We start from the raw sequence: 16,846 nt of genomic DNA, 5'->3' as shown, positions 1-16,846 counted from the left end.
AGTCTTTGGCAGCACCGGCCATTCATCTAAAGGTTTGATGACCCAGAGGCTTGTTCTCTGTAAAGGTTGTTGCAGCAGGAGGAGGGCTGGGCTGGAAGTTAGGAGAACTGGACTCTGTGCACCAGCACCAATTCCGTGTGGGATCCTGAGCATGTTATTTGATCTGTGGCTCCCTCATTTATAAAAGAGAATAAACACTTGCGAGGATGCTTTTCTTCCAGCTCAAACATCATGTGGTTCCAATTCTCTTGTGGGCAATGGCATTAGTCTTGTGGAAATGGCTAAGTTTATTAGTTTGTTTTCCTAAAAATGGATAATTATTTGGGAGAAAGTATCCAGTTTCATAAAACAAAGATTAAGTAACTAATATATGCACCATCACGTGCTAGACGCAGTAAGGATGCAAAGAAAAGAGAGACGGCCTATGCTGATAAAATTAATGAGGGAAACCATTATATAGCTAACCATGATTTAAGACAGAATAAACAGATGCTATGGAATGAAACCAGAGAGGAGGCAGCTTGGAGTGTTTAAAAAAGAATGTCCAGAATAAATAGTAAATTTCTTTCTACCAGGGCTAAAAGAGTTAAACTTGGAATTGAACTTGGGTTGTAGTTCTGGATATCCCAGGTAGTGACTATGTCATCTCAGACAAGCCACCTATCTTCCCCAAACTTAAGTGACCCCCCCCCACTTCCTGTAAAATGAGAATCATCTAGCATATTGGACAATGCCACTGGGAGGCTCAAAGGAGACGTTGGCATCCTGCATAATATAAGTTACATAAAACCATGGAGGACACACATAGCGTATGCTAAGCATGTGTTCCTATAGGTTTTGATCTGAGGATTTATAAAAACCAGAATTTCCACTGAGGAAGACATCCAGAAGTTAAATTCAGAGCTTCGGGACCTCAAACGGAGTGGTTTCTTTTCTTCTTTTTCCACCTTCTTAATTTCCCCTCTTACTTATTAAATAAAAATACGGCTGCTTTTAAAAATAAGGTAGTATAGAAAGGTATAAAATATAAAAATCCTTTCCCTCACCTCAATAACCAGCTACTTCTTACTTTACCATTACTAACAATGTCCTGTGTCCTTCCAGAAAAAAAAAAGGCTGATGATTACCCAAGAATCATAACTGTACACATATATGCTCCTCTATCTACAGACCCACAGCCTTCTTTTCCAGGTGTCCATTACTGGAGAGGAAAGATCTTATTTCAAATAATCTCAGTTTAAGGCAGTATAGGTTTAGATTACTGAAATCTGACATTGCTTTCAGTGGCGATAGTTAAATAATAATGCTCTCATTATTTCTTACCAATAGGAAAGGTGGAACGGAAAACAAGAGGTTATTTAATGTGTTGTGGAAACCAAATCTGAATTCAGGAGTGTAGAGCAAAACACTGTGTTGTTTGTTGGTTAAATAAGAGAAAGGGGGCTGTTAAAGGATGGATAGATCTTTGGTTCTGGGGATCTGCTTCTGAATAAATTGGAGAAAGAAGCCAACGGACTTGGCTGCCTCTCGTTCCACAAATGCATTTCAAATCCACTTTCAAAGACTGCTCATAAAAACGGGGGATTTCAGGACTGACAAATTCACTCAGTAACTTCTGAAAAATGAAAGCATGCACAGCCATTTGGAAATAAGACTTAACTCCTTGAACTGAAATACTTTAATAAACTAAGAGCATTTTCATGTTGGGATCTCGCTCCCCATCATCCTTCACTTGGGGAGTGCACAAAATTAAGGATCTCAGTCTTTTACTTGCCTTTACTCACCATTCAGCTCAAGAAAATGGCCAAGTGTAGAAAAATGAACAGTTCTCTAGGTCACAACCTGCCCAGAACTATTTACCAGACATGTTCTCACTCACGGCGTTAAAAAAAAATTGTCTCTCTCCTTACTCCATGTGTCCTAAAGTACTCTCTGACCTTTTGATGGCAGAAATTTCACTGGCTTTATTACACAGAAGATGGGTGTGCGTTATCAAAGCCCTCTTTGAGTCCTCTATAGCGGATATTAGAACGCTGTTATAATCGGCCAAAACTTTTTCATTTTCTCTCCTCCAGTCTGGAGAGCTCAAAGCAGCTCACTGCAGCTACTCCATTGTGCTTCTCACCTCCTCTTCCTCGGTGCTTTGCTGCGTCTTTCTTATTTCCCTCTTCCGCACATAATCACACCACATTTCTGAACCTTGCCATCCCCTTTTTCCTTCCATTGAATGAGCTGTAATACTTGACTGTTCTCAGTTCTCTAAGAAGTTCTGTAGACTTGGTAAAGAGTCTCATTACTGCCCCATGCTGAAAGCAAAGTCCTGGTCTGTAAGTACAGGCATTAGCTCAGCTAACTTGGTCTGAATTCTCTGTGGCTCTCACACATTACCAAAATCACAGCACATTATATCTTATTAGCAGACAAGGTGGCCGCAAAAGGACTGGGAAAACTTCAAATTCAAATTAATGGGAAATTTGCCAGTAGAAATATATAAATGGGCTTGATCTCAAAATAACTATACCTCTTTAGAAAAATCAGCATAAGAGTCTAAGTCACTGATAAAGAAATATGACTTATACCTAAAGGGAGTCATGCTGGAGGAATTAATTGTCTTTGTTTCACACTGAATAGTTTTTAGACATCACTGTCCATAAATTCTCATGGCTGCTGGGACTTTCTGGTAATTCAACCTCCAAAAATAATCACATATTCTGGGAGAATAAAAAATTTGCTTCTTCCAAATTCACTAAGTCATTTACCAGTTTATCATTTCTTCCAAAGGGATTGGTCACAATCTAGAACTACCTGGAGTGGAGGGAGAGACAGGTGCCTTTCAGAACAGTATTTAAAACCTAACTGGAGGATTTCCATTTCCAGTGTACAAAGTTATATATAGTCTTTCCTATGTGTGCAATATTGTAAAATTAAACAGAAGCTGCGTAGATCAGCATGGAATACACAGAAGCTTCCATGGCATGAGATGGTCTCCAAAAAGTTGGGGGGATGCCCCCCCAAACAAGTCCTCTCCAGGGGGCAGATCCCTGCTGCCCACACCTTCCTTCCCTCTACCCGATGACGACACACCCGGAGGGTGACAGAAGACCTATGGCTTCCCCGTGCAGACACAATTTTCTGAGAGGGCAGCTCTAAGGTTTCCAGGGAGCAAGGTGCCCTGAAACAAAAGGGAGAACCCCCCCAAAAAAGCCAATGAAGGCTCTTGTTAGGTGGTGGAGGAGCGCTCCCCACCACTCCACACCCCTTTCCCAACCTCTTCAAACTCAGCAAGTACATTTTTCTCTTTGTAAGTTTCTCTGGCTTTGTAACAGTTTGGGGAAAACATCTCTCAGAGCTGGAGCAAGGTGGAAGAAAGTACATTTGGCTGATGATCCTGAGAACATCTGGATGGGCACACGCCTTCTAAAAGCTGGGAAGGATCAGAGAGCGTCTTCTGAAACATTAAATCCAAGAAGAGTTCTCTAGAAAGGCCACCCTGATTCCTGAGCCCGGACACAATGGTTCCATTTCCACGGGGGCTAGCCTTGGCCGTGGGTGAGAACTTTGCATTCAATATGAGAAGGCTGAGGGCCAACATGAGAATAAGAACAGAAGACAGAAGAAATGGACACGTAAGTACTCCAGATAGAAAATTTACCAGACAGAAAATAACTACACTTATTATGCTCCAGAAGATACAAGTGGGACTTGAACTTTTCAAAACAAGGAACCAGGAACTATATAAAGTAACATTAAAGGTTTGAAAAAGAACTGGAAATTCTAGAAGTGAAATTAAGAATGCAACAACAGATGGATTTAAGTGCAGATCAGATACAGTTGAAAAGACACAGTGTGACTTAGAAGATAGGTTAAAAGAAACGATCAGAATGTAGCTATAGAAGAGATGGGAAATCCAAAAGAGAGGGTAAGAGAAACAGAAGATACAGAGAGGTAGTTTAAGATAGTAAAATTAGCCCTGGCCAGTGCGGCTCAGTTGGTTGGCACGTTATTCCAAAACCAAAAGATTGTGGGTTAGATTCCCGGTCAGGGCACATACCTAGGTTGTAGGTTTGATCCCTAGTCTGGGCATGTACAGGAAGCAACCGATAGATACTTCTCTTCGGCATCAATGTTTCTCTCTCTCCCTTCTTCCCTTCCTCTCTCTAAAAACAATGAAAAAATGTCCTCGGGTGAGGAATAAAAAAAAGATAGTAAAATTACCTACCACCACAAAGTTCTCCCAGGAATGAGCAATATGGTTAGGAGGAAGATGCTAACACCCCGAAGCCCAGCTCCCTCAAAGACCCACTACACAACCGAGGCAGGTCATTTTAGTGACTATCCAGAGGCAGTTAAAATTGTTACATTGTGATTTAGGAGAAATATGTATGTGGCCATTCAAATGAACAACATATATTTCTCATACATAGTTGGTCTTCATCCATGACCACAGCCCCTGGCTCATAGCTCCCAAAATCCTTGGAATTTCCTGAGCGATAAGAGCAATTGGAGCATCTTTCACCAAAATATTTGCTCTCTTATCCTCACTTCCTAAAACCACTTCAGAGCCCAAAAGGTGAAACGGGTGTCTTGTTATTCCTAACAAGGTCCACTCCACCACAAGTGGGTTTCGTTCATGGAGGTGACTTTTGGAAAGCGCCTAAGAATCGGGGCTGGTTGCAAGAGGAATCAAATACGAATGGAGGGATGGAACTTTCAGTCCCCCGCCCTGATTTCCAGGAAGGGGAGAGGGGCTGGAGGTTAAAATCAGTCCCCAATGGCTAATGAGTTCATTAATCACGCCTACGTAGTGAAGCCGACGTAAAAACCCAAAAGGAGGATGTTCAAAGAGCTTCCAGGTTGGGGAACTAGACGTTTCCACGCGCTGGGACCCAAACTCTACCAGGACAGAAGCTCCTTTGTTAGGGACAATTTCTTCGTCTCGCTATTGATTTGAATCCTTTAGCATCTTTTGACAATTGACTGAGTACACGGGTTTTCCTGAGTTCTGGGAGCCGTTCTAGCAATTCCATCAAACCCACAGAGGAGGTTGTGGGCACCTCAGCCAGTGGGTCAGAAGCACAGGTGACAGCATGGGCTTGTGACTGGCATCTGAAGTGAAGGGTTGCCTGTCTGGTGGCACTGACCCTTAGCCTGTGGAAACTGGTGCTGTCTCTGAGTAAATGGTAGCAGAACTGAGTTGACTTGTAGGACATCCAGCTGGTGTCCAAGAATCATATTGGCATTGGTGACCAGAACCCTTTGAAAAGTATATGTGACTTTGGTGATTACACCTTGCTGCACATCCCTGTCCTGAAATGTAGGTGGACAGAGTAAAACAGTACCCACTTCACAAACTGTGAGGCGCTGAATGAGTGGTCACCGTGGGGTCATGCTCCCTCTCCCACTAAACCCTCCTCGGGGACTGAAGAGGCCATTCCACTACTCTGAACAACAGAAGTTTAGCCCGAAACATAATCCTGGAAATGCTCCATAGCACATGGAACACTAGGGTAGGATGGAACGCTTCATAAAATATCCATGAGAGCAGACATTTATTGTTCTTTCCTTTTAAAAAAAATGAGTTGTCTACATACAGATCATTTTTTCAAAAACACTTAAATAGAAAACATAAATAATTACCAAAAAAATCTAAACAGAACAACCCTATAGAGAAATGTTTGGCTCCATTGGTAACCAAAAGGCAAATGAAAGCAACAATGATCTACTTTTCACCTTATCAATTTTTTTAAAGAAAATACCCTGTGCTATGAATGATGTGGTGAAATCATTTCCAGTTTTGGAACCAGTTGGGTAACATGGTGCACCCTACCCTTGGGTGAGTAATTTCACTATCTGGGGATGTAGACTAAGAAATAATCCAAACTGTAGAAAATGTGGACCCAAACTTGCTCGTTGCAATGACACAGCGGAGAGAAATTGAGAGGAAGCAATATCCACTAACACCGGAATGTTGGCATAAGTTAACAGGCTTCCGAAGGATTGCATTATGCTGTCATTAAAAATTATGTTTACAGCCCTGGCCACTGTGGCTCAGTAGGTTGTGCATTGTCCTGCAAAGCAAAAGGTCGCCAGTTTGATTCCAAGTTGGGGCACGTGCCTGGGCTGAGGGCCCGGTCCCCCAAAGTTTCTCTCTCACATGGATATTTCTCTCCTTCTCTTTCTCCCTATCTTCCCCTCTCTCTAAATAAATAAATAAAATCTTGTAAAAAATTTTAAATGTGTTTACAAAGAATTTGTAGCAACATGGAAATTGTCATAATATTAACTGAAAAAAGCAAGATAAAAGTTAATTAAATTGTGTTTTTAAATGAGCTGAGAAAAAACACTAAAAATAAACACAGCAAAACATGATCAGGTCAACCAATCACAGATAGGACTTTTAAATTCTTCTTTATACTTTCCATAATGAATATGTATTGCTTTCCCAAATAGAGAAATAAACGTTTTCATTGTAATTACTTAATGTAAAGGCAATATAAAAGAACATCAAAGAAAGGGGTTTTTTTTCAATTTTTTTATTGGGATATAATTGACATATAACACTATGTTAGTTTCAGGTGTACAACACAGGGATTTGGTATTTGTACACACAGAGTGGGTTCTGTGTTTCATGTACTCACAACTGTAAATCTACTTTTGCCCCACCCTTTATTGCAAAATAACCCCCACAATAAGTCTATTTAGCATCCACCACCACACACAGCTATAAATTTTTTCCTTGAGATGAGCAGTTTTAAGATCTACTCTCTTAGCAACTTTCAAATATACAATACAGTATTATTAGATATAGTCAGCATGCTGTACATGGGAAGTTTTACAAAACAATCGCATTCCACTAATCCAATTATTTGTTTTCCCCACGGCTCTTTTTAGTACCACGCATGGGCACACATACTCCTGGTGTAGATGTAATCGGTTTGAATTAATGATTAGTTTTATCAGGATTAGCTGACCTAGAAATGAGTTGTTTCATCAAACCCCTTTCCTGCCTGGACCTCCACCAACATGCACGGGGAAGATGGATAGGCACTCCAGGAGAATGGAAGGAACGAGACAGACGCCTAGCCCTACCTCGGCACGGACCTTTGTGTAACCCTGACAAGCCAGCTAACTTCCCCCAGCCTCAGTTTCCCCATTTATACAATGAGGCAAGGAGAGCCACTCACTAATCTCCAAGATCCCTTGCAGGTCTAATCTCTGAGACTGGGTATCGATTTGCCCCCACATCTCCAAACTGCTCTCAACTCTCAAAAAGTTTTATAAAAATCAAATTGGTTTAAACAAAAATGGAAAACTAGTTATTTTTTAAAATCCCACCTATAGCAAATCCTGTAGAGAGTCTTTTCATTTATGTTCAATCTACACATTGATGTATTGACAGATCAGCCTCAGGCACAGCCAGGCACATTTAGAATCTAAAGCAATAATCATAGCGCTTTTCTTCATTGCAGATAGGCCAATTTAGATTAAGGAAACAGACTGTGAATGAATGAAACGTCTGACAAACAGGTTTTTTTTAAAGCTTTATTACTTTAAGTGTTTAAGTACTGGAATTACTTGCCCAACCCCCAACCTCAACCCCAAAGGTATTTCTTATCTGGCTGACTTCAATGCAAGGAAAACAATCTCATCCCAGGCTTGGGTGTCCCAAAACAGAAATTTGAATCAATGAAATCGTATTGGAAACTTTTCAAATACCATTATAATGACCTGAATAAAGAGTTTCTTCACTTTCTGAAGCAATAATATGGGCATGGGGTGGATCTTACCTACTGTGTGCATTCAGTTACTCTGTCCACTAGGTGACTCCCAGATGCCCTAGTGGCATCTTCAAGAAGAACTTGAACTAACCTCGCTCCACATTCCATCCTCCAAAGATGCCACTGACATTGATGCTGATGTGGAGTTGCTAAAGATTTGGAAGCTCTTACTTTTGATGGCACATATTCACAGAAGTACAGACTACCCTGCATTTAACTATTCTACGTTGATCCATGCTCTCTATTTAAGTTCAGCCTTTGAGAAGTTTCTCTTAGCTCTTACGAGAAGACCCTACTTTCTTCTTCCTACTTTCCTATTCCTGAAGCCACAGCTGCCCCCCTCACTCCTCAAAACCTTTCCAAGAAGCAGCTTTCCTTGAAGCTAATAAAAACTGAAAGCTCAGAGCCCCTCTCCTGCACAGGGCTTTCAAGCTGGGAAGGAGCCCCAGCAATGTGTTCACCTGGTCATTTTGTCTTTTTCTTAAGAAGGACCTCAAGTCACATAGAATCCTGTCCCACCAGGACTAGATTCTCCCCTGCCACTTCCCTCACTCACTACTGCTCACCAGCCCCTGCCAAAGGAGCAGGCTGAGATTACCCTGTGTTATATACATCAGCCACATGCTAGGGGAAGACTTCAAGATTTTTTTTGTCTCAAGACACTGCCTTAATATGATGACCAGATTAAAATATATGACCCCCAAAATGTTTATTCTGATTTAGGAAGTTATTCCTATGGAAAGTTTTACAATGTTAATAATACATTTACTGCACCAACTTTATTAAAAAGAACCAAGTTATTTTAAATAAGACCTCTCCCAGAAATCTGAGACTAGTTGTATAGCACAATAAATAACCAATACCCCTGAGAAGAGTGGGTCTCAATCAGCAGTGATTTTGCTCCCCAGGGGACACTTGGCAATAACTGGACACAGTTTTGATTGTCACAACGTGGGAAGGGGGTGTGGGATGCTACTGGCATCTAGTGGGTAGAGGCTGGGGATGCTGCTAAACATTCTACAATGCACAGGACAGTTCCCCATGACAAAAAATTAGCCAGCCCACCACATCAGTAAGGCCATGTTGAGAATCCCTGCCTTAAAATAATGAACACATGTAGGTAAAGATGCTGGGATTCCTTGTGGAAACCCATTCGCCTTTAAAGAGTAGAAGCCCAGGTTAACAGGTAGCTCGTGCCAAGCTGCTGTGTCACACCAACCACCACACCAGGCTGGAAAGCAATAAAGGTCCCTAACTTTCATGGGTCATGGGACTGCACGGACCCTTGTCAAGGGTGGCTATGTGAGGAGGGGGTAGCATAATTTCGGGAGCACTAGAAAAGGCACCTTGCCTCCCCAATTACCTCCAACACCCATTTGTCCATGCTTGAAATCCTCACCTGATGGACAAAGCTCTTCGTTCCATAATGAGGCTTAAAGTGCAAAGGCACCCCAATGCCCCCCTCACCCCCAGAGAAGAGAACAGTGACCTACTTTTGTATTCAAGAGTGAGTGACTGACAACAGATGGTTTTTCCCTGAGTTTCCGTATAGTGAGAGTGTCCGGGCAGCTGAAAGTAATGGAAAGGAAGAGGACAGGTCCCAGTGAGGTAGGGAAAGGGGGGAGAAATGGGCAACACAGGGTTCTGGAATAAATGTCACCTACTCCACAGACTACACCTGAGCCTGCAGGGAAGGAAGGATGCAGAGAGGGAGGGAAAAAGTTACATTCTTGTCCTTCAAGGAAGTTAAACTCAAGCTCAGCTCAGGTGAAAAAACTCCAAGAAGGCTTAAAAGAACGGTAGGGACACGGTGCTATCATTACAGCTGAAACAGGAGACAAGGGTCCTTACCAGCTGTGAGGATCATTGTGAACCCCAAACTGTGCTGGATGAAACCTCCACCTGACACCTAAAAAGTCATGGACACAGTAAGAGGCTCAGGCAGGGCCTCTTCGTTGAATGAACAGCAGCTATTCCAGATGAAGCGCTTTAAAGATGATCTGTTTCTTCCTTCACACCCCTGCTTACACCGTTTCCCTCCACTTGGGGAGGAGGCCTTTGTGGCCTTCTTTGACTAGCTGAATCCCATTGCCTCTTGCAAGGCTAGTTCATGGTTTCTCTGCATATTTGGGCCTCTGTTGTTTTTTTCTTCCCGCTTAGAAGTAAAGAGGTGCCCAGTCATTCATCTGGTGCCTGCCACATTTCCTATGTATCTTTCATAACAGGCCAACTTCCAGAAAAGATTTGAGAGGGGATTTCATGTTCATAACAATAAGGAAGAAGGAGAAGGAGAAGGAGAAGAAGCAGCTTTAAAAGAACTTAAAAAGGGAGATCAGAAATAATTTCAGGGGGGAAAAATCATTGTACCAAGAAACTAGGATTAAATGATTACCAGGAATTGTGGAGGCCACACTAGACATATCGCATGTTCTCACTCTCTGACTCAAAGAAAAGCACAATTCCATGATGACAGAAATTTCTTTCTGACACTAAATTCTAGGAGGAACTTGCTCCTGGCTTTTCATGTATGCTGTACGGTCAATGTATGTGTTTATCTCAAGAACTCTGTTAGATCCTTTGGGACAAGGCCCATGTCTCTGATGATATAGCCTTGATAACAGCCTATATATAACATTCTAAGTGCTTAAATATTTGCCAATAGACTTAGGACCCACAGTTCTCTTGCCAATCTGGATATTCCAGTGTGTCTCGGGATCACGAGATTCTTAGAGTAATAGAGTCATCAAATCTCTTAGCAGAAAGAACCCTCAGACCACTTCATTTTGCCTCCAGGTCCCCAGTCATTTTAACCATGAGGTTTCAAAAATATTCTTGCCCCAACCACTGTCACCAGTTTGCAATGAGGGGCGGAGAGGTCCTGGCTGGCCCTGTCCTCACGCTTTCCCCTCTCCCCTCCTGATTTAGGTGATTGTCCTTTACCTATATTTTCATCCTCACCACAGATTCTCCAACCCTTTGAGTGGCTGAGCTTTGCCTTACTAACCTTTGATTCCCTGCAATGCTAGCACAGTGCTTTTTTGCAGAATTGCCTTCTTTTTTAAGCTTTTTATTTACTTTTAGAGAGAGGGGAAGGGAGGCAGAGAAGGGAGAGAGACATTAATGTGAGAGAGAAACATCATCAATCAGTTGCTACCTGCACACCACCAACTGGGGACCTGGTCCACAACCCAGCCATGTGCCCCGACTAGGAATCGAACCAGTGACCTTTTGGGTTACAGGATAACACTCAATCCACTGAGCCACACCAGCCAAGGTTGAACTACCTTCTTTTTTTTTCAATGTAAGGAAACTGAATTGGAAAGAGGTCCCAGAGTAGGCCTTTCATTATCCCGCCCTGCTCCCCTCTGACAAACCCTAGCGCTTCAGCAGAAATTCTTCCTACACCACATCAGCAGTCCAGGAAGGTTAAAATGCAGGTCACTAGTAGCCCTGGCTGGCTAGCTCAGTTGGTTAGAGTGTCCTCCCCATTTGCCACAGTTGTGGGTTCCATCCCCGTCAGAGCACACACAAGAAACAACAAATAAATGCACAAATAACTGGAATAACAAAGTGATGCTTCTCTCTCTCTCTAAAATCAGTAAGTGAAAATTGTTTTTAAAAGAAATGCAGGTCACTAAAGGAACTGAAGATTCAAGGGTCCAGAGATATATTCTCTCTCTTGTCTCCATATGGCCCTCAAAAGTACACTAGACGACCCTTCAGAGAAAAAAAAAACACCTGTACTCAGCAGGTGCTATTAAAATAAAGTAACCGGAAAGCTAGTTTGAACACAGTGCATACTCAGTAAATGCCTTTTAAATGGAAAAAGCTTGTAACATCCACTTTTCACATAGTAGGTGCTCAATAAATATCTTTTAAATTCAGATGATCATAGGGCTGCTGCCTTGCACATTTTAGGCCCTCTGTCAATGACTACTAAATCAAAGTGCAGCAGGCACACTCTCCTTTGAGAACCCGGGCAGAGGTGACATTAATCAAATCCCAGGCACAGATCCATGAATGGAAACGGGCGTCTGGAGCTAGCGCTTTCGAGAGTGGAGATGCGCGTGACTGTGCGCAGCGGTGGTGGACGCAGCGCTCTACCTGAGCCTCACACCACTGCCAGATCCTGGCATTGATTAGCTATAGGGATCCATTCCACACCCAGGTGGGAAACGGTCGCTGCCTCCTAATGTCACTTCGGAGCCGCGGCTGGGGCTCCAGCCACGGCCCCCTCCTGGGGCAACCGCCCACTCAGGCTTCTCCTGGGATTCCGAATAGTTGCGGGCAGAACAAAAGCAAAAGCCAGCCGTGTTTCCGAAGGCTTTCTGATGGAGAGCAGCAGGGGCAGAAGCTCGAGAAGACGGCCGGGACCAAGCAGTGATGTCAAACCAGATCCTCTGCGGGCGGCCACCAGCCTGCCCCAGCAGATTCCGGCTCTGGGTTGCCCAGCCGGGGAAAGCGCCGGGGCTCCCTCTCTCCCCACTCTCTGGGGTGCCCGCCCCGAGCCCCCGCCCCGGGTCCGAGGAGGGGCCGGGTGGAGGACTCCGTCGGGTGGGGCGTGGGCGCGCTGCATAAACCCTTGAACGAGACAGGATGGAGGTTGGAGGGAAGGAGTGGGGAAGACCCCACAACCGGGATCCAAATCTGAAATCTCAGTGCGAACCGCCTCTCGGCGCCCCCGAAACGCACCGAGCTGTCCCCGGGGGTGGGGTTCCCTCGTGGCGCCTCGTCCCTACATTCCCCTCACTAAACACTCCTCCAGGGAGCCCAGCGGCAACCTTCCCATCCAAGCCGCCGACCCAGGGACAGCACCCGAGCGCGGTCGCGGAGCAAGGGGTCACAGAAGGCGGCCTGGGCAGTCCCGCGGGAGAAACCCACTGCTCGCACACTCGCTACTTTAGTATTTGCTTGTTTTTTGTTTTGTTTTGTTTTGTTTTTAAGATGAGGAGGGGGGTGCAGAAAGCGGGGAACTCCCCGGTTTCTCCGGAGCCGGTGGAACTCCAAGAGGGGCAGGCAGAGCGAAGAAGAAAGAAAGCGCAGGGGGAGCCACTTACCCACGGCTCAGCTCCAGATCGCGGCGGCCGGGCGTGAGCGGCGCCTTTGTCTGAGGTCGCGGCGCCGGCGCGCTGGGCCAGGCGGGTCCCAGCGCCCGGGCGCGACGAGCTCCCGCGGGCTCTCGGACAGCCCCGCTCGCCGCCGGCGCTCCCGCTGCGGCTCTGGCTTCGGCCCCCGCCCGCACCGCCCCGCGCGTGCCGCGGCCGCGGCTCCGCCCCGAGCTCGGCCCCGCCCCCGGGCCTCCGGGCCCCCCACCTGCTGCGGCGGCGGGCGCGGGGTTGCCCAGCCCAGGGTGGCCGTTTTCCTCGCGCGCCCCGCTCCCCCTTCCCACAGCCCCCCGGCCGCTCGGCTGCGTGGTTCCGGGGCGGAGCGCCCGTAGTGTAGACGGGCTTCCCGACCCAGCCCCCTCGGAGCCAGCCTCACCTGTTTTCCGAGTGGAGCCCCCAGTCCCGGGAAGCCTTGCTTCCCTGCCTGCGCGCACGCTTTCCAGAGAGCTCGGTCACCTTAGAAGCCCGTGCGCACTGCGGCCCTAAGGAGGAGACCCCTCGGGCTCAGTCCAGGCGTGGTTGCGGGGCGGGGTTGGGGTGAGCTGGGGGGAGGGGGGTCCCCGGGGTCCCCGCTTCAGTCCCCTGACTGAAACGGCCTCCCCGCCCAGTCAGCACCGCGCTGCTTCAGCGGCCGGGGACGGAGGGCTCGGGAAGGAGAAGGAGCTGGCGGGTACTGGATGGCCGGTTTGGAACCAAGCCATCGCCCGCCGGTGTCCCGCGGGGAAAGACTCGGGTGGGCCGGAGGCTCGCACCGAGCAGAGGGGTTGAGCGGGCGCAGAACCCAAGTGCGTGGGCCCAGAGCCCGCCGCCTGGGCTGCGAATCCGTGATTATTTGCGTGGCCAAGATAATCCTGACAGGAGGGAACCAACACTTTAGAAGCCAGAGAAAAGGAAAGCAGAAGCCACCAGCTCTGAAACACAGGTAATACCTGGTGTTTAGGAGGTGATTTCCAGCAAATCCAAAGTGGCCCACACAGATTAGCTGCGTGCACCCCCGTGAAATGGTTAAGGAGATCGTCTTCTAGGCAGAGAAACATATGACAACCTAAATATTGTATAATGAGGTCATTAGTGGGTTTAGCTACGCATGAGCCCTACTTTCTCCCAACTCCGGAAACATTGGAAGACAACCTCACTTTGGCACTTCATAGGGTCTGCCATGCACTATGGTTATTTCTGCTTCATCCACCGCCCCCCCCCCCCCCACCCCCGCCACCACAACCTCCAGAGCCTCGTACAATTCCAGGTGCATAATAGGTGCTCGGTAACTGTCGAGAAAATTACCCGTGAATCCTATTACTGTGCTGATTATAACGTGGGAAAGGCATAAAAATTTTCAGTTGTGGAGTCATATACATCGAGTGGGTATTGTAGAACAGTAATGGCTACATGAAGGGCAATGAGTGTTAACTGTAATTAATATGTAAATACAATTGCTATTAATCATATCATGTGGGTAGTCGTTTAAAGATTACATGCTAAGTTAGAGATGGTATCCGAACCTTCCTGGGCCTACAAGAATGTGTAGGGATAAGGAGAGGGCGGGTAACAAGCACATGCGTGTGCATCTGTGACAAAGGCGTTCCAGTGCATCTTTCCTGAAGAGAATACTTTAACATTTGCTTCTTTAATTTTCATTACAAATAAGTATTATCAATTCAGTGGGTATGCATACATATGAAATGTTCTGTGTTGATTTCTTCATTTTTATCACATCTTTTACAGGAAGGAAGAATAAGAGGCCCCAAGAATGATCATTTTGTCAAAAAAAAAGCCAGAGAGTCAAATGTCCCATCACATGAAGCCCACCAGAGTACAGGTCTGGAGACTCGAATGGAGGACATCAGGGAAGCTCTGGTCTCCCCCCTGGGTGTTTTAGATCAGTGTCTTGGGCCTGTGAAGCTGCTCTTAGGAACACTGTGCTTGTCCACGAGATCATTTATGTCTTTCATTTGGCAACTGGGAAAACATAACTTCCCCCCTGTGATGAACGTGAGTGAATGGCTCATGCACGGTGAATGGCCATCCTCGAAATTGTGGGACAAGGCTGTGAGACGTTCATCCTGACACTGGCGTCCATTCCTGCACAATGCCAGGGCGATGAACAGGTACCCTCCATCACACATGCAACACATGGGGTTCGTCTCCTGTGGATGCTACCGTCTAGAAACAAGCAGCTTATTTCTTATTTTTATCCCAGGGGGAAATTCTTAAAGAAACAGCTGGCCTAGGTAGGGGTCAGTCAGCAGAAAATGACCACACAGAGCCCAGAGGTTGGGAAGGTCGCCAGGTCATTTTAGGACTTTTTTTTCTGAGGGGGAAAATATACCAATATTTCCCCACTGGGGTGACTTGATATCACAAGCTGTACCTTGGTGGCAAGGCCAGGGGTGCCAGCAACTGCGGTGGTCCTGGAGGGCATCGGGGCAGGGATTCACTGCACTGAGCAGCAAAGTGCCATGCCTGCCTTGCTTGGGGTATTTAGATACAATTTTTTTAATATTGTTAAAACATTTGTGTCTCCCCAAAACTCATATGTTGAAACCTAACCCCCAATGTGATATTTGGAAGATGTGCCTTTGGGAGGTGAGTATATTATTGGAGTGTAGCTCTCAGGAATGGGACTGGTGCCTCAGGACAGGGCACAGTTGAAGACAGTGGTGTAAGAACCAGGAGTCAGCTTTCACCAGACACCAAACCAGCCAGCACCTTGATCTTGAACTTCCCAGCCTCCAAAACTATGAGAAATAAAAATGTGTGGTTCTGGGAATGCCTTTACTCACCAGCAGGGAGATGGGATCTAAGATACAGAAATAGACTTGGGGGAAGGAAGCAACAGGACTTTTGGGTTGTTTGGATTTGACTACAGGCCAGTGACTCCACACCTAAATGTTCACTAGAATCACATAGTGTAACCGAAAACAGGACCAGCTGCCTGCCGCTGCAAGAGGCAGGTGCTGATGTAAAGGAAAGTGGTTTATTTTCAGGTGCCGGGCACCTGGAAGATGGGGAATTCGTGTCTCAAAGCCCATCTCCACCTCTCGGTGGAGGCAGAGGTTTTTACAGGGAGGGAGAGGGGAACAGAAAAAGATCAAGGGAGGGGGTTGAAAAGTTCTCTATGTGCAGGTGAGCACAGTCCATTCCGATAAGGCAAGTGATGGTCCAGTGTGCAGCATCCTGTCTTAGTCATCCTGGATTCATGTCATCCTGGCTTCCCATCATTCTAGATCTGTGGTCGAAATTCAGCACATCTCCCAGAGCTGAGGTTCCTGAAGGTCGGGGTTTGTATCTTTAGAAGGTAGTTCCTAGGATTGTTACACAAACATGATGTTCATCTACAAGCCACATATTAATCAGAGTTAGCACCGAAAGCAACAATGTCAAAAGAATACTGGGATGGGTTACAGTTTACCACCATGCAATTTTCCACTGCTACACTAGGAAATCTTTAATTACACTGGGGAAAGGAAGCAATAGTTGATGGCAATGACCTGTTTACCAACATCTGCACCCGTTTACCATATTCTGCCTTTCCTCCTCCTGTGGTAGATAAACTGTCCCCGCTCTGTTGGAAGTCACCCTCCACTGTGTACAAGATCCAATCCCCTCTCACTTAGACATATTCTGTAAGTGCTCTCCTTTCTCTTTGCTCATCAGTTTTTCCTCTTACTGGGTCATAAGCAGCAACTTTCAAATATGGTTTAATGTCTCTTCTAGTTAAAAAACAAAACAAAAACAATAAGGAGGATATACGGTCATGGAAAAAATACGATAAAAATAAGTTAAAAAGAAAAAGCCCCCAAAACTCTTGACTCCATCTGTCTCCAGCTTCTCTCCCAACTCTCTTCTCCTCTTTACTACAAACCTGCAAAACAAAACTCGCCTCTCTCACTCTCTCCAATTCCCCTCCTCCATTCTCTCTGTAACCCATTCTAATCATTTCTCCATGGAAACTGTTCTTGT

Source organism: Sturnira hondurensis, unplaced genomic scaffold, assembly GCF_014824575.4.
Source record: "Sturnira hondurensis isolate 20B ecotype Veracruz unplaced genomic scaffold, ASM1482457v3 Scaffold0001872, whole genome shotgun sequence".
In the NCBI taxonomy this organism is placed as follows: Eukaryota; Metazoa; Chordata; class Mammalia; order Chiroptera; family Phyllostomidae; genus Sturnira; species Sturnira hondurensis.
Note: the sequence above shows the minus strand (reverse complement) of the source record.